Genomic DNA, 22,737 nt, shown 5'->3' with positions numbered 1-22,737 from the left:
AGACAACGGATAAGTTCATAGACAAAGAGAATATATTATCAGCTATTCGATAAAACAAGTAGCTGGCCATGGAAACGTTTTAAATAATTACAATAAATATTTTACGAATGGTAGAAAAATCGGTCCATTTTTGGACCGATATCAATCGCAGAAAAATAAAAGTGGTCGATTTTTCGACCGAAATCGTTCCAGTGGTTAAAGTGGTTTTCTTTGTTTAGCTCTGGTGTATCCGTCAATTACCGGATACCAAGAACTATTGAGCTTAGCTCCATCGTCTCTGTTAATGTTTACGGGATTTTTATGAATTTCAATGGCCTCCGTAATCAGCCGTGCTCTATAAATTTTGGGTCTCCCCAGGATTTCAGGAACAAATCCAAAGTAATGCCCGGTGTCAATCAAATGCTCGGCAATTGCCGATTTGTCAGGGTGGCCGAGTTTACAAGCTCTGAAGTGTTCTGAAATCCTTTTGGAGATAGTCCGCTCTGTCATCACATCCGGAACAGTTGAGTTTATACACTCCATCTGTTTCCAAAGGAAACTTAGTCTTTGCAGACCTCAGTAAGTCCTGTATCTTTGTTGTTGTTCCGAAGACAGTCTTGATACTTTCCTTTCTCAATAGCCTGGCAATTCTGTCTGTCACATTGTGCACATAAGGCAGGAAGGCACAGCCTTTCGACTCTTGTTCAATTCTGTCTTCGTTTGGTGCAGATTTGGCTCTTATGATTTGCCTTGTCTGACTTGCTGGGTAATAGGGTGTATCGATTTTTAACTTTTTTTTTGTTTTCAAATTCCAAGTTGAAATAAAGTTGCTACTAGGTACCACAACTTACCACAAAAAAAAATGGATTTTTAAAAAAATGTTTAGGTCTCCCGCACAAGGCCTAAAGTTTTAATTTTTTTCAAAAAATATCAAATTTTTTTTAAATTTAAAAAAATAAAATCATAACTTTTGTGTTTATTCCAAGTTAAAAAACAGTAATATTAGGGCATAAAAATAAGTACGAAACGGTTTTTTTAAATAAAATATGGTATTTTGGTCTCCCGCACAAGCCCTAAAGTTTGTTAATTTTGATGAAATTTTGTAATTTTGTGTACATATATGAACCATGTTTTTTTAAAGTTTAAGCCACCGGAATTAATTGTACTTTTCTTACAGAAGGCATAAAATGAGACAATATATATATATACATAATTCTTATATACATACAGTAAAAATATATACCACATATATACTATATATATATAATATGTTTTATACCTGAAAAAAGATAGTTGGACGGTGTCAATTGTATGAGAAAGGTGTTGAAAGAAACTAATGTTATTTGCTATTACTGTTGTTTATTACAAAAGTATAAAAGGTTATAACATGTCATAAAATGTAGTATAAAAACTAAGTACAAAATGTTGCTGATTACTTTCCATACGACATAAGTGGCAGTTTTCTTGTTCTACTGCAAATTTACTGACTTGTTTAAGTATTCTTCCTTTCATCTTGGCTTCAAAACCTTAAATCAAAATTATGTATAGTATTTACACAGGCCTAGTGAAAATTTTATAAATGTTATTACAGTTCCCAAATAAAATTTCAATTTAATATGGAAGACAGTATGATAAAGACGTTATTTAGAAACATTATAACTACAAAATAGTCGAAAAAAACTTACTTAAATTCTAATCCTTTGCAGAGGTTTTGTACTGGCTCTTGGTCTCGAACGTAGGTAACTCTTTACGGTCTTCCAGTCTGGCACGGATAAAACTATCTCTTTCGATTAGCCCACATACTCGCTTCAAAGCTTCTGTGACTTCCTTGACAATTCGTTCCACCGCTTGAGTGTGAGAAGGAATTCTAAATTCAACCCTTCCACTTCTGCCAGTTTCCGCAATTGACTCCAACTCTTCTAGGCTCATATCAGTAACAAGAGGGGGTTCGGTTACTGAAGTGGATTTCCAGTCAATCATATCTATATAGTCTTCGGCATCAAAATTGATCTGAGGGGGTTTAAATACCCTTACCCCTTTCCTTACGGTTGAGCGAGCTTTCTGGATTCTCTTATAAGCCAATGCTCTGATATGTTTTCGTTCATCGAACAGCATAGCTATCAAAACATGCTCTGGGTGAGCCATGAAAGCATTTATCTGTAACGTTGCATGGACGACTTTTCTTAGCTCATCTACCAAGTAATTGCTGAAAAGAATCATTTAAAAAAATGAATGAAAGCTTGCGGGATTTGGGGATTGCACTTAATTGAGAACCATGATGGTATGTAGACCTTCATCATGAACTCTGCAAGCTTTCTTAGCTGAGGGGTCGGATCATCGGTGGCTACATACAAACGAAGGACTCGATTTGCCAGAGTAAGCCACCTGGCGTGCCAGATGTTGCCGGGGTTTCGTTTGGCCAACTCTTCGGCAATAGAATTGTCTTCCATATTAAATTCAAATTTCATTTGGGAACTGTAATAACATTTATAAAATTTTCACTAGGCCTATGTAAATACTATACATAACTTTGATTTAAGGTTTTGAAGCCAAGATGAAAGGACGAATACTTAAACAAGTCAGTAAATTTGCAGTAGAACAAGAAAACTGCCACTCATGTCGTATGGAAAGTAATCAGCAACATTTTGTACTTAGTTTTTATACTACATTTTATGACATGTAATAACCTTTTATACTTTTGTAATAAACAACAGTAATAGCAAATAACATTAGTTTCTTTCAACACCTTTCTCATACAATTTACAACGTCCAACTATCTTTTTTCAGGTATAAAACATATTATATATATATAGTATATATGTGGTATATATTTTTACTGTATGTATATAAGAATTATGTATATATATATTGTCTCATTTTATGCCTTCTGTAAGAAAAGTACAATTAATTTGCCGGTGGTTTAAACTTAAAAAAAACATGGTTCATATATGTACACAAAATTACAAAATTTCATCAAAATTAACAAACTTTAGGGCTTGTGCGGGAGACCTAAAATCCATATTTTAAAAAAAAAAATCGTTTCTTACTTATTTTTATGCCCTAATATTACTGTTTTTTAACTTGGAATAAACACAAAAGTTATGATTTTATTTTTTTAAATTTAAAAAAAATTTGATATTTTTTGAAAAAAATTAAAACTTTAGGCCTTGTGCGGGAGACCTAAACATTTTTTTTAAAATCCATTTTTTTTTGTGGTAAGTTGTGGTACCTAGTAGCAACTTTATTTCAACTTGGAATTTGAAAACAAAAAAAGTTAAAAATCGATACACCCTACTGGGTAACCGTTACGCTCCAGTGCATCGGTCAGCTTCGTAAGTTCCGCTCCGATTTTATGTTCTTCACATATTCTGGTCGCTCAAAACTACAATGTTGAATTGAAATACCAACTTTTATATAAGTACATTGGCAGTCCGCAAGCATTTTTTGACACTAAATAGGGAGTTAATTTGTGAAAAAGGGCTTTAGCCATAACTATTTAGATTATTTCGAACAAGTTTCATTTTTTCAACTTGATTAGATTCAATTGATCGCGTATATCACTTCTTTCAATTTTAAAAGCTTCGTTAGTTCACCTTCGTTCATTAATAATCCAGTAATATTGCATAACAAACGACAATATTCGAAAGGTTGTAAATATTGACATAAAGGACACCTTGAAAGCCGCACTAAAAGAGGCCGTTTTTTTTTCTACCTTCTGCCGCAATCTTATGCTGACCGTGTTCGCAAATATCGCCTGACTGAATAAAGATGACGGATTTGGTTAACACCGTATTGTTACAGGGCTTTGAAAAGAAATGCGTGTCGTTTTAATTTCAGTAATCCTCGTCGATAACATTTCTACGGCTGATAACATCGAAACGGAATTTCCGCAAAGGTGGTCCTTTTGAGTAGGTACTCGATAGCTCACATTCTTAGAAAAATATTCCCTAGATAGCTTATCAATAATGTGATATCTACGCCGATAATAATAATCCTTTGTATTGAACTCCGCTTATATAAAACGTTACATGACCGCATATTTTCGCTCTGCGTCCTCGCTAAATTGGACACACGTGCATATAGAGTTCAGCCTAATCAAAATATTGTTTTGAACACAGACATAGGAATTAATAGACGAGAAGATAAAGGCGAGGGGTAAAATCAACTGTTGAAGAACGAAGGGAGTGAAGATGACTGTGATTCGTCAATAAATCAATCTGACAGTAAATAGGCATCTCGCATTATAATATCACCATTTACTTCTTAAAAGTAAAATCTGCTTTGAATGAATAGACATTTTTACATGGGAGCGCAAATTACTCGCCACGTTATGAACAAATTTGCGAAGTCCAAATTCGGCAAAGTAAGGCAGCTTCTATATTCAGAGTCGTAGTTAGTTTCAGAGTATTTAGTTAAGACACTTTTATAAATGTTCATAATTTACTTCCCAGCAACCAACCAGCTTTGTGTTTCGCGTCCAGACGTTTCTCGATGTGATAGTAACAACTGATTCATATTATACGATGTGAATATGCTTAAAATAAAATAAAATAATGCTTATATATGGAATGTAATACGACAATTGGGTTTATTCTCTTTTTTCGCATCTATTTTTACCAGTTTTCATAGTACAAGTAAACATTTTGCCGTGTTATTTCGTAAAATGAACCGATGATGCCTCGACCATAGTTCGCACAAGAATGATGACGTCACGTTTTCAAATATCACTTGAGGCCGTACGCGAGCCCAGCCGGCTCAATGGAACCGGTATGGGGAGTGGGGATAATACGCTTTTAATCACTTAGGGCAGGTCTACTAATATTCATATGTCTATGCATAAGACCGTTCAAAAACAATAATAACACAAACGTCTTTCTAAAATACACACAATTTACAGACAGATTTACGTAAGACGCGGTTCTACCCTCTCGGCACTGATTCTCCAAGGAGTCAACGAAGTAATATTATAAATACGAACGTTTGTTTGTTTGTTTGTTTGCCCTTCCCCACATCACGACGGAGCGACTGATCGACGTGTTTTTTTGCAGAGGGATAGTTGGAAGACTGGGAAGTGACATCTCCTTCGCTCATATTTAACTGTATCATACTTCGAATAAAAACTATCAACATTGTCTTTATTTTTCTCACTGCACATTTTTATTGGCAACTATCTTTATGTATGATCGCAAGATTCAATCCGAACTAAATGCAATCTAGACAGCGTCTTTAGATAAACATATCTTATTTTAATTTTAATGTGCGACATCTATTGACTTTTATAAGGATGAATATTTATTTTTTGGAATAACTTAGTGAGCTCAAATTGTAATATTTAATTATTGAAGACAATATTTAGTATTTTTATTTTTCGGAATAACTTTATTGAGTAAAACCTCAAATTGTAATATTTAATTATTGAAGACAATATTAGCGATTTCTAAACGAAAATCTGAAACACAAAAATCAGAAAAGGATACGGTCACATCTAGGACTCGAACCCAGGACCCTTGTCTTTCCGGGACACCACTCTACCAACTGAGCTAATGGGACCCTATCCTCCTCGGTCACTTTTAACTGTATCATACTTCGAATAAGAACTACCAACATTGTCTTCGTTTTATCACCGCACATTTTTATTGGCAACTATCTTTATGTATGATCGCAAGATTCAACCCGAACTAAATGCAATCTAGACAGCGTCTTTTTAGATAAACCTATCTTATTATTTTTATTTTTAATGTGCGATTTCTATTGACTTTTCTGCAAGTCTAGAATGAATATTTTTATTTTTCAGAATAACTTTATTGAGTAAAACATCAAATTGTAATATTTAATTATTGAAGACAATATGAGCGATTTCTAAACGAAAATCTGAAACAGAAAAATCAGAAAATGATACGGTCACATCTAGGACTCGAACCCAGGACCCTTGTCTTTCCGGGACACCGCTCTAAATATCTAAGATAAGCAAGAACTAGCGCAGACCTGTGAAAAATTTCGAGATAGTCATAAGGGCGCTGTTGTCACGCGAGTAGCATAGCGCGGGAACCGAATTCGGTAGTTTCCGGACGTTCGGCGTTAGAGCGTTGGAGGTCAAATTGAACTAATTGAAGCATTTTTTCCCTTCGCGTCTCATCTTAATATAATACATAAACGGAGTGGTCTACATTCTCCACAAATCAGTTACCAGTTATTATACTACTGTGGGTAATTTAACGCTTTTGAAATGTGAGTACCGCTCAAGAGTCCCAACTGCTCTAAACCATCTGGAGCCAGACTATGGCATCCCTAATTGGGGTATGTTGTGAGGTTGAAAGCAGTAAGGGGGAAAGAAAGGTGGTTATTCAGATCTGGTCACCATACATGGCTAAATCCATTTCAACCAACGTTCAATTCTACACTAGGGCAATACCGATAGTTCTTTCCGCTCTGATGATCAAAATATGAGTTTATTCGATATAAAGGTAAGAATTTAAATTGGGTCAATTATTGGTTTTCTTTTTCCATTCTTGTGGTAGTGATGAATTTAATCGATATGTGATCCAGTAATTCGTCTCTGGGACATTTAATCGAAAAATCGATCGTTAAATACTTTTGTACATCCACGACTTTGAAATATTTTACGTAGATTTTGAAAGAATTATAAAACATTTTTGTAAGTAGATAAATCAACACAAAAGTGTCAACATGCACCATGTAATAATATTTTATTTATTTTAAAAATTGTTAATGGAATTATATATAGACAGTCCTGATTTACTGAGCCTAATTACCTTAAACATACCAACTATAACTACTCGACCGAAGTCATTTAAATTCTAGCTTGTATGCAGTTGGGAATACTTTCGCAGAAATCGTAGATGTATTCAACTACACGGAATATAATCATCAGAAGGCTATAATAACATAACTTAAGGCCCATGGTTAGCCTTCAAAGATGGTTTGAAATTGAATGTTAATTCGGATGTTAGAGGGAGTTAGTTATAAAAAAACTATAATAATTTAGCCAAGAAAAAAAAAAATGGGTGTGTCAAGCCTACGCAAGACAGAAGTGAAACTTCTAGTATTCTTCTCTCTCTCTCTTTTCATTTCATTCTCTCTTTTTTTCTGTCTATTGACATATTTATAAGTAGCATGTGATAAAAAAAATTAAAAGTTATAAAAAAAGAAAAAAAAAATTAGTTAAAGCGGGGATCGAACCTCGGTTCTTCACGACCACAGTCGTGCGCTCTGCCTGTAGACAGCGAAGATGAGTTAGGAGAGTGAGTTAAACTAGGTATATAATATTTACACCTTGCTAATGTTTTCAGTATTATTAGGGCTTTTTTATACTAATTTTCATATATTTATTGGCAGGTAGAGTAGAAATTAATATTGTTTAGCGTTTGCCAACGACCATACCATGTTGAACACACCGGTTCTCGTCCGATCACCGAAGTTAAGCAACATTGGGCGCGGTCAGTACTTGGATGGGTGACCGCTTGGGAACACCGCGTGCCGTTGGCCTATTTTTTATTTTAATTTCATGTTTTTTTTATTTTTTTATCATTACTATAATTAATAATATCATAAAATTCTTTAACTTTTCAAGTATGCTACAGGCCTAAAATATTACTTAGTGGATTGATATTATGGTCAACCATTGAAAAAAAAAATTCCTACAAACTTATTAATGTAATTACGATCTTTTTCAAGCGCGTATGTAATGATTATTTTTATCAACCTCGCACACACCTTGCTAATTTTTTCAATATTATTAGGGCTTTTTTATACTAATTTTCATATATTTATTGGCAGGTAGAATAGAAATTAATATTGTTTAACTTTTGCCAACGACCATACCATTTTGAACACACCGGTTCTCGTCCGATCACCGAAGTTAAGCAACATTGGGCGCGGTCAGTACTTGGATGGGTGACCGCTTGGGAACACCGCGTGCCGTTGGCCCATTTTTTATTTTAATTTTATGTTTTTTTTCATTTTTTTATCGTTAACATCATAAAAAATTTTATATCATTCTTTAACTTTTCAATTATGCTACAGGCCTAAAATATTACTTAGTGGATTGATATTATGGTCAACCATTAAAAAAAAAAAATTCCTTAAAAACAAAAAAATAATATTCCATGGCCGAGAATCGAACTCGGATCAACTGCTTCGAAAGCAACTATGCTGACCATTACACCACCAACGCCAGTTGTCGAGATGAGCTAAGAAGCATTTATATTTTACTATATCAAAAATATCCTTCCTTTGAAAAATAATGATTCTCCATAAAAAAGGAGTGCACTGCCCGGGAATCGAACCCGGGTCGCAAGAATGGGAATCTTGCATGATGTGCTTCCGCATTCCTAAAATAATTGTGAAATTATAAATACATCCCGGCTGCCAAAAGTCCATATTGAAAAATTAACAATTTTATGATTTTTTTCAAGTCACTGCTTGTATTTAATAAAATGAATTCTTAAAAATATCACCTGAAATAATCAAAACACAAATTAAATAAAACAGTATCTCAGAAAATTGACCAAAAATAATTTCCGGTACCGGGAATCGAACCCGAGCCTCCTGGGTGAGAGCCAGGTATCCTAGCCACTAGACCATACTGGACTTGCGAAATTGTGCGTAAATACGTTATTTAACTTGTTTAATAATTACAACGAATTTTGTACACCATTTTTCTGAACGGTGAGCGGTGGTGGGGGTACCCGCTTTTTCGTTTCGATCTTGACTCGGTTTTACTACGTTCCCGAAAATTCATTACGCGGCTAAAGAAGTTTCACTTCAAAATTATGTATAAAAATGCAAAAATCAATCATCTTAAATACATGCAGGATAACAATTTTTTTTTAAATATTTATGTTGAGGGATCAGTAGGATTTATAGGCCCTGTTAGAAGTTCTACCGAGCCGAACCCTCTGATATGAAAATATTTGGAGTCGGTGAGTTATTTTCCCATTTGATCTCTGGTGAGTTGACGTATTGTTCTTGTATTGTTTTGTATTTAATTTGCTTATATAATGCACTTGCATAATGTTGATTGACTAGATGATCATTTGTGGAAAAGTGTGTGGAAGGGTTTAGTTTTTCCTATGGGGAAGATTTAACCCGGACATAAAATCGGAAAAGAATATGTTAAAATATTTAATAAAATGCTTTAGTTGCATTTAAAGATACGCTGTAAATTTTTTCATGCCTACAACATATTAAATAACAGAACAAAACGTATTTTTAATAAGTTTCAGAGTTTACTTTGCGATTTCTTTCTGTCGAGGGAATTTGATATAATTAACTTTTCTGCATAACAAATGTAAATATATAATCTGAAAAAAAAACCTATATTTTTTGGAACATAAAGAGAAATTTGTTATAAATCGGTAGAAATTGGGAATGCAGGGCTTAATAATTATTATCAATAATGTTAGCATGCTATAATTTTTAATAACAAACTTAATTCATGATTACTCTTCCACTAAATCATCATGCATATTAATAAATAAATTCATTAATAAATATTACTCAAGTATATACCAAACTATATAATGTCGATCCTAATGTGATGGGTGGGTACATATCACATTATCTCGGAAATTCCCATGTTTTAATTTCATTCGCCCGTGTCGTCCTCATCAATGAAAACAGTCAACAATCAAAGCACTTATCAACTCATTATTGGTTCCGTATCACTTTTTAATTTGAAGTGGTTATCATGATGGATTGAGCACTGCTTATCTTGTACTATGCTAGTGTTCAAATAAAGTTACTATGTACGTACGGATATTCGAAACCAACGACCTGAATACCGCGTAACTAAAATACTAGAGTGCTTGCCCTTTATTCGGCAGAAAGATCTAACACCAACTATCGAGTGCAACTTCGAAAGTTGGAAATCTTATTGCAGCTTCATTGCACCATCTATCGTTGCTTCTTTGCCATGCTGTTCATATGTAACCTAAAGATCTCCCTCAATCAGAGCAGGACCTACAACGTTTTGCACCCGATTAAATAAAAACAATTTGTGTATTGTAAAAAAGATAGCATGTATTCCGGGGTTCCGAACAGCCTGTCAGTACCTTTTTTATTGAAGTGAAACTTCTTTAGCCGCGTAATGAATTTTCGGGAACGTAGTAAAACCGAGTCAAGATCGAAACGAAAAAGCGGGTACCCCCACCACCGCTCACCGTTCAGAAAAATGGTGTACAAAATTCGTTGTAATTATTAAACAAGTTAAATAACGTATTTACGCACAATTTCGCAAGTCCAGTATGGTCTAGTGGCTAGGATACCTGGCTCTCACCCAGGAGGCTCGGGTTCGATTCCCGGTACCGGAAATTATTTTTGGTCAATTTTCTGAGATACTGTTTTATTTAATTTGTGTTTTGATTATTTCAGGTGATATTTTTAAGAATTCATTTTATTAAATACAAGCAGTGACTTGAAAAAAATCATAAAATTGTTAATTTTTCAATATGGACTTTTGGCAGCCGGGATGTATTTATAATTTCACAATTATTTTAGGAATGCGGAAGCACATCATGCAAGATTCCCATTCTTGCGACCCGGGTTCGATTCCCGGGCAGTGCACTCCTTTTTTATGGAGAATCATTATTTTTCAAAGGAAGGATATTTTTGATATAGTAAAATATAAATGCTTCTTAGCTCATCTCGACAACTGGCGTTGGTGGTGTAATGGTCAGCATAGTTGCTTTCGAAGCAGTTGATCCGAGTTCGATTCTCGGCCATGGAATATTATTTTTTTGTTTTTAAGGAATTTTTTTTTTTTAATGGTTGACCATAATATCAATCCACTAAGTAATATTTTAGGCCTGTAGCATAATTGAAAAGTTAAAGAATGATATAAAATTTTTTATGATGTTAACGATAAAAAAATGAAAAAAAACATAAAATTAAAATAAAAAATGGGCCAACGGCACGCGGTGTTCCCAAGCGGTCACCCATCCAAGTACTGACCGCGCCCAATGTTGCTTAACTTCGGTGATCGGACGAGAACCGGTGTGTTCAAAATGGTATGGTCGTTGGCAAAAGTTAAACAATATTAATTTCTATTCTACCTGCCAATAAATATATGAAAATTAGTATAAAAAAGCCCTAATAATATTGAAAAAATTAGCAAGGTGTGTGCGAGGTTGATAAAAATAATCATTACATACGCGCTTGAAAAAGATCGTAATTACATTAATAAGTTTGTAGGAATTTTTTTTTTCAATGGTTGACCATAATATCAATCCACTAAGTAATATTTTAGGCCTGTAGCATACTTGAAAAGTTAAAGAATTTTATGATATTATTAATTATAGTAATGATAAAAAAATAAAAAAAACATGAAATTAAAATAAAAAATAGGCCAACGGCACGCGGTGTTCCCAAGCGGTCACCCATCCAAGTACTGACCGCGCCCAATGTTGCTTAACTTCGGTGATCGGACGAGAACCGGTGTGTTCAACATGGTATGGTCGTTGGCAAACGCTAAACAATATTAATTTCTACTCTACCTGCCAATAAATATATGAAAATTAGTATAAAAAAGCCCTAATAATACTGAAAACATTAGCAAGGTGTAAATATTATATACCTAGTTTAACTCACTCTCCTAACTCATCTTCGCTGTCTACAGGCAGAGCGCACGACTGTGGTCGTGAAGAACCGAGGTTCGATCCCCGCTTTAACTAATTTTTTTTTTCTTTTTTTATAACTTTTAATTTTTTTTATCACATGCTACTTATAAATATGTCAATAGACAGAAAAAAAGAGAGAATGAAATGAAAAGAGAGAGAGAGAAGAATACTAGAAGTTTCACTTCTGTCTTGCGTAGGCTTGACACACCCATTTTTTTTCTCCTACCTTCATTATTACAATTGTAAAACGTTGCTAGTGCATTGATGTAGGACTGAAAGTGTAGAGCTAAAAAAGGATGGCACGCACGGTTGGATTTCACTGACTTAAAGTTGTTTTTCTATATAATATTATAAATGATGCATTAATTTGATAGTACAGAATTGCTTGCACTGATTCCACTACGTAATCCTAGAAGTCGGGAATATTTACTTCAGTGCAGAAATTCTGGGACTAACTGCCATGTGTACTCCTCGTTGCCCAAATTACTAATGCAGGGAAATAATTTGGCCTAGTCAGTGGACATCTTCAGTTTATCACTAAATAAATACAAACGATTTTTTCTGAGGCATTTCAGTTATGTAATATACGGTATACTTTTTTATTTCTAAAAGCCCTTAAAAAGGACATTAAAATTAAATAAAAATTCTTGCGAAATATTTACAAATCCTTTTTTCATCAACATTCCTTAAAGTAAGTCTTTAGATAGGCAAGTTCGTTAACTAAATGTGATATTTATTTAGTTATCAGTCTTATCACATTTAAAACGGTTAAATAAAATAAAATAAAAACCAGGCCACCTTTTTAATTCTTATCGTTTTAAGTATGTAGAAAGTAATAGCAAAGTATTTATCAGTGGCTTGGCGACCCAAAGACACACCTCCAAAAGCAAAAAAAGGAATATTTATAAAAAGAATTTTGCCGGTCATTTCTGTTAAAGTTATATTACGGCCACACTCTCTTGTGTAAAGTGGTATGTATTGTGCATTTTTCTAGGAGCCCACGAATTGAAAAAGTGCTCAAAGGATAATACATAATTTAAATATGCAGAAATGTTCTTTGTGCCATCGCAAATAACCTAAAATGCCTAGGTGCTACAAAAATTCCAACATCTACGCACACCGAAAGATGGTTTTATACGCAACAGCTGTTCTTTTAGAAATAGGCACCAAATACGTGTCATTTCAACTGTTATTTGTATGCAAATGGCTGAAAACGCCCGTACGACATCTTGTTCTATAGATAATATAATTAATTTTTTAAGACAATATTAGCGATTCCTAAAGGAAAATCTGAAACAGAAAAAGATACGGTCACATGGACACACGGACCGTAGGAGATAGGGTCCCATTAGCTCAGTTGGTAGAGCGGTGTCCCGGAAAGACAAGGGTCCTGGGTTCGAGTCCTAGATGTGACCGTATATTTTTCTGTTTCAGATTTTCGTTTAGGAATCGCTAATATTGTCTTCAATGAAGTTATTCCAAAACATAAATATATAATATACATATTTCAATAAACTACATCATTTTGGTAATAAATTTGGGAATATTGTAGACATGCTTAAAGATTCCGTATTAGTTATAAAACGAAATCTTTTTAATCATTTTACTGAGATCTATGAATTCACAACTCTGTAGTGAATACACTTTTGTTTTTATATGTATATGTTCCTTAATACATATTTAGCTTTCCGTAATCCACACTATTAATTTGAATTTACCTTAATTTAATCAAAAATCATAATTTATTGTAACTATGTAACACAACTGTATTATTGTACTACTTTTGTAAAAGCCCATTAGGGCGTAAATAAATAAATTTCGTAAAAATGGTGAAATATTGTAAGGTATAGAAGAAGAAGATTTATCTCAGCTTTATCTCAGATTCAGTTATTAGGCACTTGGTGTCTTCATTTTTAAAATTTCTTGTATTTAATTATAAGTAACGCCACTGTCAATCTGTCTAATGTGTATCAATTATATAAACTTAATTTAAAACAATAAAAATAATTGTTTGACGCAACAATGACATGATAATTTAACCTTTCCATTACCCCGTGTGAAGCGTATTGTAGTAATGGAGATGTTGGAGTATGTTCAGGTATACCAGTAATTGTTATTCATGTCCCAGCACCAGCGTTACACATTGTGTGTTCACCGTCATGATTGGTGCTTATATAATGTCCTTTATCATTTGTTATCGTATGCCGTTCTTAATTTAGTGATATATTGCCATTACTTATTTCGAAGAATACTTGTTACGTAGTTTCACTCATAGAGGTCACCTTATATAACAAATAATGCTTTGTTACGTACAGCACCTTCGTACTTTTATAAGCCGCTTAGTAAGTTGTATACGTGGTTAAATATATATTTTAATGTCATGTAGCGTGTCATTTTAGCAAAATACTACAAAGAAAAGCGCAAATGAATGTATATTAAACGTTTCTGATAGATATTATCAAAATATTACCCAAATATTATGTAAAGAGAATTAGAACGTGCTTAAAAACAGTTTTTTTTGTCTATGATAGATCGCATATATATATTTTTTTTTGATTTTGAGTAATGACATACAATTTTATGAATGTTTTCTCTCAACCGCTCAGGCCTCTGGCATATTCCGTCCGAAGGTCAGAATATTTCCGCTTTGTAGTAAAATCTAAATAAACGGAATAATTATGAACGTATCTGATAGCTAAAACCGGTTTTGAACTGCGATAAAATAAGCTTTCTAATTTTATTATTAGAACTAAACATATCTTTTTTTGAATATTACTTTTTTTAATTCAAACATAAAAAAGTTTCACAAATGACTCGTCTTGCGTTTTTTTCGTTTAAGACACTATTAAAATTTCTATTAACGAAAAAATACAAATTTTGTGAGACATTATTTGGTTAACTTCTAGATTGAATATAAGGCTTGGTGTTTTCTCTAAAACCATTAAATCATATTTCTAACTCTATTATATGATAATAAGGGAGACATAACGATTTCTATGAGACCATGTGAACTGTTCCCCAAAGCGAACAAATTAGCCTGAGCGGTTAACATAATATAAAATAAATAATAAACTCATACATACACACCTTACACGACAACACGTGTTTTAACACTGTACATATGAAATCCATTAGCTACTGGAGGGCAATTTATATAATTGCCTTATGTGTATTTATTTAAATAAGTGAAAATGTCATTTTATTTTTTTCTGGAAAAAGTTTAAAAATATAAGATACCGGAACTTACGAAATGACTAAATTGCAACAAAAACAATAATCCCTTTATCGATTCAACAATAAATAGATTTTTGTTTAAAAATATTAAAAAAACTGATCTGATAAATATATTCACTCTGATCTGATAAATATATTTCAGATACGACATTTCGTAGTGCATTTGAAGTTTTGTCCCTCGCCTTTTCAAAGTGTTGACATGCATAGAAACTATAATTTGAAAAGATGTGCGAGAATTGTATTAATTCGCAGTTCTTTAAAACGACAAAATGACTAGAATTAGTGTATTTCCAATTTGGTTTAAAGCGCTACAATTCGAAGCTCAAGTTCTCGTTATGTCATACATTGCATCAGGCGATTCATGCAACTATGTTGTGAACAATAAAAGGTATTGTAAAAGTCAAGTAGTATGAGTATATACGCCCATGCCAAAATGTCAGACTTAATCTAAGATTGCTAAATCACGATCTAGACTCATTCAGTGTTCGGGCTACTTCAGTTGCATTCAACGCCGCGGCCGTTATGCCAGTGTTAAATTTAGGTGCCTGCGATGTTTTGCTATTCTACGTTGATACCGATACCGCTTTTAGATTCTCGAAATGGGTAAGGAATTTGAGTGATGAAGCGTTCAATTAGAGAATTAGAGGGTCACACTGACTTTGCTTCATTACCTTCAGAGTTTTCCCACCGTCGCGCGTCGTCGCTCTGGTTCTTGGTCGGAAGTCGTTAAGCTCCCGCATTCCCAATACCGATTTATAACATGTTTCTCTTTAACTCAAGTTTTCAAGTCAAATAAATTATTGTTATTTTTGAAGAATCTATACATTTTAAAAGTCTAAACGGTAGTTATATGAAATTCCCTCGATAGAAAAAATCTCAAAGTAAGTTCCGAAAATGATTTATATTTATATTTAATATATATAAGAATTAAAACAATCACAGTATATTTTTGCTCCATTTGAAACGAGTCGTGTTTTATTAAATATTTTTCACCATTTTCGCTCAATCATTATCGTTTTTTAATATTAGCGCGCTCCCATGTTTGAGGGATCAAACATTAGTATTTACACATCTCCCTTTCAAACCATCTTTGAACGCTTACTACGGGGCCTTAATGTTGTGATACTAACAAACAATGGCAGTTTCCTTTAAAGAGCTATTTTGCAATTCCCGTAAAAAAGACAAACTTGTATTCAAAGTTTACCACATTAAATTTCCATTTTAAACAGCTCGCCACTAAAATTCCGTGTTAAAAAATCCACCCGTCTGAATAATGCTCGTACTGCCAAGAGCAAGTCTCTAAATAAATCCCAAATCGGTGCGTTGTGAAAATCAGCACATATGGGAATTTGTGTCATATTTATTACGTTTATACAAATATACTAGTTGCGACAGGGCGGAAGACCAGCAAACCTTGGGAAGGTTTGCTAGTTGCCTAAGTGCGTAGCACCTATACGATTTGTTAGAGAATCTACAGATTTTTTCTCTAGCTATCGCGTTTTTAAGGTCTAACAAAGGATTTTTTAATATATATGTGCGAATTTATTTTTCCTTTTTTTGATCTCCGATTGAACTCCCAATTAGATGGGCCACGAACCGCTACTGCTAATAAGTAACAAGATAACCCATGTAAATTATAACCTCGTTATTGGAAACATCTGTGACGTAAGCACCGAATTCGATAAATATAAATATATTTCTTATACTTTTCCTTATCCACTACACATAATATTGAATCCTACAAATTTTAGAAGCGCTGGTAATGTAGTTTTAGTGACTTGTCTTATATGTAGTATTGTTCTAGTTTCTATATTATTTTATTTTACTGTTACTAATATTGTTTCATATTTAGTTTAACAGCCTAACGTTTTTTTATGCTTTAAAAACTCGCTTTAAATATTCGATAGTTCACTAGGTATTTTCTGTTCTTAAAATTCATGTAAAAGCCCGACTGGGCGTAATACCAAATAATAGAAGATGGAAAAAGATAATATGTTCAATTATAATACACGTCGACAGATTTTAGACATGTTTACAAGTAGCACGTAAACTAAAGTTATTTATGTACATAGAACGTATGTTTAGCGTAACATAAATATTATGTCGAACTACAGACGAACACGAATAGATCTGCACAGTTAACCTCATATCCCTTGCTGTAATGTTACATGATGGATCCCGTCCTCTTTTATCTATATTATTAGTAGATACATTATGCACGTCACGTAACATTTTTAATGCGGATTGTGTGGACATACGTTTCGACCGAACAATAAAAGATATCTTTTTTGCCCGTCGATAACTGACTCAGATAACCGTTTAGTTGTGTAAACATGTTTCTTCACTGTTATTGAATAACCACCTTCTTTATTAGTTAGTATTGAATGCCAGGCCAGATGTTTTATGTAAAGTTTCTTTGTGACTTATAGGCCCGGTATATCGACTGATTTAAAGCTCGGCTTTGTTGGAATGTGGAGCTTAGTGCGGATTTGGTACATACTCCGTATATAATTCGCAAGCCTAGATAACAGCAATATTACACTTATTGTAGACGAAAGTTCTCGATTTTATATGCTGCGTGAGTGATATATCTATGCTCCTACGTCATCGGGAGATCGATAGCTTTCAAAATGTCAAATGTTTTAGGCGGGCTAATTTATGAATCATTTTTTTGATAAATTTCCCCATTTCAATCAGCATGATGCTATACGCGAGGATACTAATTTTAATAAGTATTTGTTTGGCTGTAATTAACGCACTATTCTGGAAATTATGACAAACGAACCACTGAAAATACTGTCATGACGTTGAAAAACTCCTCCTTTAATATCTTACCAGACTATTTGTCTATTTTAGATTGATTATCAATTAATAACATCAACATCCCCCATCGCACGAAGAATGTAATAGTCCATAATAATAAAATTATGAAATTTACGTATATTTAGGTGAGATTGGAGTACCTAATTACTTGCGTGAACGACATATTTAACATTTGTTACTGCTAGCGCCTCGGTGTCTAAAGAGGGAACTATTCTGCGGCTTACGCTTAAGATTTAGCCTGCTTAAATTTTGCGCGAGGAATGTCGCACATAGCGAGGATACGGACTGACTCTTATATAATCTTATATCTTATATTACCAATAGTAACCTCGAAAACGCGGGCAGGTTTGCGGATTCTAAGCAGTACTAGGTATCTGATCTCATCTCGCTCGGGCCTACTCACAGGGATTATTTTTTATTTATTATTACACTCGTACTTTATTCAGAGAGGAGAGACTACTATATACATTGTCTACTGACTCCGTCTGTAAAGGTTTGCTCGTCCGCGATTTAACCACTCATACCAGTAGACGAGTTGTAGCCAGGATTTTTTAACCGGCCATTTAACCCTTAGAAGAAGACAGTTTATTTTATTAATTATCTAAGTACTCATATTACAGAAAAATATAATTCTAAATATCTCGATCACTTTTATTTTTCAATACGTCTTTTTGAATTTCAATTTTGTTTTCAGAAATGAATGAATGCAAATCTTCGAAACGGAAAATTAACTCAATTCCCAACATCCGATCGAGCTGAAATTCGGCAGATAGACTCGTTGTAGAAGACAGTGCATTATATCATTTTATATTTTGGTGGTTGAAGGGTAAATGCAGGTAATTTCGTTAATGGAGGACTGAACGCCGTCGGCGCTAACAAAAAATTGTCCAAAGAAGCGAAGTTAGCAGTCCACAACGGAGTGCTGGTACCTACCTTGATGTATGGAAGTGAGGCATGGAACTGGCAAAGAAAGGATGAAAGTAGATTAAATGCTGTTGAAATGAGATCCCTGAGGCGTATGTGTGGTAAAACCATGTTTGATCGTGTGAGGAATGTGGAGATCCGCAAAGAGTGCAAGACTGATGTAAGCGTAATGAGTAAGATTAAGAAAGGGACGCTTAGATGGTTTGGGCATGTAGAGCAAATGAGCGAAGACAGGAGTGCAAGGAGGATATATGATGCAAATGTGAATGGTAGCAGAAGTCGGGGACGCCCGAGGAAGACATGGCACGATCAAGTGAATCAGATACTTGAGTCGGGCCATGTCAAGTGTCAGAACAATAGAAGAGTATGTATAGGACGATGTATGAATGTGAATGTGGCAAGGAGTGTGTGGTGTGACCGAGTTGTTTGGCGGTCCGTCCTCTCTGCCTACCCCTGCGGGGAACGGCGTGATGGTTAGTTAGTTAGTTATATTTTGGTGGCAATCTCTGAAATCGGATGATATTACAGCACTTAATATACAAATTAAATGCCGGTTCTACCCGATCGGCATTTGGCGAGGTTGCTAGCCCCTTTGACTCTAGTCCTTGGGAGTGAAGGTACAATCCTCAGTCAAACCAATTTTTGTTGAAGTTTTAAAAAAAGTTTTTAACTGGTTGTCTTTGTTCATAAAAATCGAAATTTCAGGAAAATAAGATCATGAAATAAATGTTAAAAAAATGTATTCATTCGTATTATTTGTTTTCACACGCAAAAAACTTGTGATTCATTTTTAACAACACGTCTTTGTTTTTCGTTTGGCCGCAACACGTCTCGTTCCGCCAGTCACATGCACGCTAGGGGCGCTAATATAATCAGACGGTGAAGTTATAAGGATTCTATTTAATTTACTGCTTTAATATAAAATTCATTTATTCTAAGAGGCCTGTATAATACAATACAAAATTATCATTCTTGTTTCCTTACGCAAACAGAAAAGATAGAGGTCATCGTTATATTTTCCTTTTTATACTATCTTGTATTACTAAGTAATTGTTGTTAGTTCTTTGTTTGTGTATGCACGCGGAGAAAAGTGCGTATTAACGAATGAATTAACAGGTTACCTGATAAAATTTTAGTAAATAACGAATATCGTCGACTAGCAAGCCGAAGGTCGTAGGTTCAACTCCCGGCGTGCGCAAGTAAATTAAAATTAATTAATTTACTCGTTTAAAACAATATAATATAGCATATTGAAAGAGAGTGAAAGATACGCTCAGTATCGCCCTGGTGTATTGATTTAGCTGTGTTTTGTGACCAGATCTGATACTCTCCCACCTTCCTTCTCCCCATCTCCTTCCCCTCTCCACAAAAATCAGCCTCACAAAATACCCCAATTGGGGTTGCCATAGTCTGGCTTCCGACGGTTGGGAGCTATTGGTACTCTTGTGCGGAATCAACATAAAAAAATCACGGATTTCAGGATTTTACATCGTGGTAATATATTCGCAATTTACTAAAAGTTTATCAGGAATCGGCCTGCAATCCCGTTTTTTACCGAATTACCAATCATTTGATTCTTAATAAATTGGCAGTATACATTTTCTTCCGTGCACTACCGTCAATGCAATTTTAAAATTTTACGATGTGTAGAGTCTAGACTGCACCATCTTGAGATTTTAAATAATTAGACATTAAACTATATACCTACATTATTTTTTAGCGATATGCTGAGAGTGAACGAGTGCGGTTTGGCCGAAGCACGTTGTTTCTGGGTTGAAGTGAATGGTTTCACATTTCAATAGCCACTTGCATTAGATTTTTTTCGATTCCGGCATAATTTCTAAGACATTCGTTATTTTTCCGACCTTATGTCCGGATTAAATCTTTCCCACAGGAAAAACTAAACCCTTCCACACACTTTTCCACAAATAATCATCTAGTCAAACCACATTATTTATGCAAGTGCATTTTATAAGCATAATAAATACAAAACAATACAATAACAACACGTCAACTCACCAGAGATCAAATGGGAAAATAATTCACCGACTCCAGATATTTTCATATCAGAGGGTTCGGCTCGGTAGAACTCTTAACTGGACCTGTAAATCCTACTGATCCCTCAATATAAATATTAAAAAAATCTTTCGTAATCGTATATGTATTTAAAATGACTGATTTTTGCATTTTTATATATAAATTCTTTGACAGATCTAATACGCATAAATTTTGAATGAGAGAGCTAGGTATAATGCCAGTAGACGAAATAACAAATTGTAATATTTTTATTTTACAAGCAATAATTATTCGCCTGAAACACTCATCCAGATTGAAAAATCTCCTGATAAAAGATACATGACGCCAACGGGACTCGAACCCGTTTCCCTTTCTCCCGTTTTCCGGTCGACAGCTCTGACCACTGAGCTATGGCGGCTTATCTCTTACCCGCGAAATTATTCAATATATACTAGTGTTTCATTCAACAATTACTGCTTGTTACATTTTTCATCTGAAAACAACCAACTTTATTTTATATGAGAAAGCCATGGTAAGTGCTAACTCTCTCACTAGATGGCGTCGAGACAAATTGTTTACATTTTTAGGTGAATTACTTGAACTTGTCAAATATTAATTATTATTTTTTTGGTAAAAAATACAAAACGTTAAAAGTAAACGTTATAAATTCTCTGTGTTGTTATATTAAAAACAAATCGGGTGTGTAATTTTATGAAAATTAATACAATCGTACACCGGACGTTTTTATGTAAAGACGTCACGAGCTAAAAAAACTGATTCAGTTTATTTTATTATTGAAAGACTGTAAGTTTCAAATTATTTTTAAAGTAGCATTTTCGTAAACTTACTACAAATATCTATTCACAATTAAAAAATGCATTCAAGTGGACTATTATATTTTGAATCTCTGTTAAAAGCAAGAAAAAAATACAATCAGAACTATAAACTTTACGGCCTATGTTGCAGCAATTCTTTTCAAGTTGTTTGACCATCGCCGGACGTTGGAAGTGATGGCCTGTCCGCGGTTTACTGCTGAACGGCGAATGGTTAATTCAGCGCGAATAGTTACATCCGTAGAGTAATCCAAAACCACCCCAATTCAGGCCAGGACATGATTTATATAACATCACCTGTATTATTATGTTAAACATATTGAATTAAGTTGTTTTTTTACACACATGAGGCCGCGAGGAAAATATGTTCGCACAGGGCCTACGTTATATTTGGGGATAACTGTTTGAGGAAAGGAAGGAGTGAACCTGTGCCTTGAAAGATCCATGTTGTAGGATGGAGGAAACACACAGGCCGGCAAATTCCACAGGCTTATCAACTTCGCGGAATCGCGGAAAAGGCCAGTTTCCGTGTTGCATATGTAAACTGTGCATAAATGTTAGGCGCGTATTTGGCGTGTTTTCCGACTATGCACCAGTGCCGTAGGGACCAATGACGCTAGTTCATCGGAGCATGTTCCATTGAAATACTGGCAGAGCAAGGAAAGCATTCCCACCCCACGCCTGTGCTTTAAAGATTTGCATTCCGTTTGTTAAGATAGGAGAATCTATCGAACGGACCGCCCGTTTCTGCGCGAGTTGAGGGTTTTCAGGTGTATTGGGGCAGCAGACCGGATAATATAACTATTAAATAGGTTTTTACGTCCATAAGAGACCGATTTGATTCAGTATCCTGGCCTGAGTTGATATGTTTTTAGGTAATCTTGAGAAATCACAATATTTCCGCGAAGTGCCGTGGCTGGATCGCGAATGCGGTCAACAACATGAATTTATTGTACAAATTTAACTGTCACTTCTTAGAATCGAAACACGTCCCCAGAAATAGTGCGGTGATTATACCAATTTAATGCAATAAGCCTTGCAGTTAAAATGGGACCCGGCGGAATGACAACTTCACGCAGTTCGGAGCATTTTCTTTGCCAATTATTGGACAAGTGCACAGCGGATTCTATAATAAATTGCAAAATAAATGCGGGGCACACTTGGAAATCCCGTACTTTTTTGTTTGTTTTATCTGTGAAGCCGTACAAGAGTCCCAACTGCTCCCAACGTCTGGAGCCAGGGAGACTCTGGCATTCCCTATGGATATTTATAGACGCTGAAGGTAGTGCGGA

The 22,737-nt window shown here is 34.5% G+C and overlaps 6 non-coding genes across 6 annotated transcripts; 3 read left to right on the top strand and 3 right to left on the bottom strand.

The window, feature by feature from the left end:
• The first annotated feature begins 7,366 nt into the window (after window positions 1-7,366).
• Window positions 7,367-7,485, top strand: LOC149412541 (5S ribosomal RNA). Its single transcript, XR_016304625.1, has one exon. It is a non-coding gene; the product is annotated as a 5S ribosomal RNA (ribosomal RNA).
• Window positions 7,486-7,807: 322 nt separating this feature from the next.
• On the top strand, window positions 7,808-7,926 carry LOC149412540 (5S ribosomal RNA). Its single transcript, XR_016304639.1, has one exon. It is a non-coding gene; the product is annotated as a 5S ribosomal RNA (ribosomal RNA).
• Window positions 7,927-8,517: 591 nt separating this feature from the next.
• Window positions 8,518-8,589, bottom strand: TRNAE-CUC (transfer RNA glutamic acid (anticodon CUC)). The gene has a single exon. It is a non-coding gene; the product is annotated as a tRNA-Glu (tRNA).
• Window positions 8,590-10,238: 1,649 nt separating this feature from the next.
• On the top strand, window positions 10,239-10,310 carry TRNAE-CUC (transfer RNA glutamic acid (anticodon CUC)). The gene has a single exon. It is a non-coding gene; the product is annotated as a tRNA-Glu (tRNA).
• A 591-nt stretch (window positions 10,311-10,901) lies between these two features.
• LOC149412537 (5S ribosomal RNA) lies at window positions 10,902-11,020 on the bottom strand. Its single transcript, XR_016304637.1, has one exon. It is a non-coding gene; the product is annotated as a 5S ribosomal RNA (ribosomal RNA).
• A 322-nt stretch (window positions 11,021-11,342) lies between these two features.
• On the bottom strand, window positions 11,343-11,461 carry LOC149412536 (5S ribosomal RNA). Its single transcript, XR_016304624.1, has one exon. It is a non-coding gene; the product is annotated as a 5S ribosomal RNA (ribosomal RNA).
• Window positions 11,462-22,737: the final 11,276 nt, after the last annotated feature.

The sequence above is a fragment of the Hesperophylax consimilis genome, chromosome 23 (assembly GCF_061612785.1).
Source record: "Hesperophylax consimilis isolate HC1 chromosome 23, BYU_Hcon_1.0, whole genome shotgun sequence".
Taxonomy (NCBI): Eukaryota; Metazoa; Arthropoda; class Insecta; order Trichoptera; family Limnephilidae; genus Hesperophylax; species Hesperophylax consimilis.
Note: the sequence above shows the minus strand (reverse complement) of the source record. Positions and strands in the feature narration are given on the sequence as shown.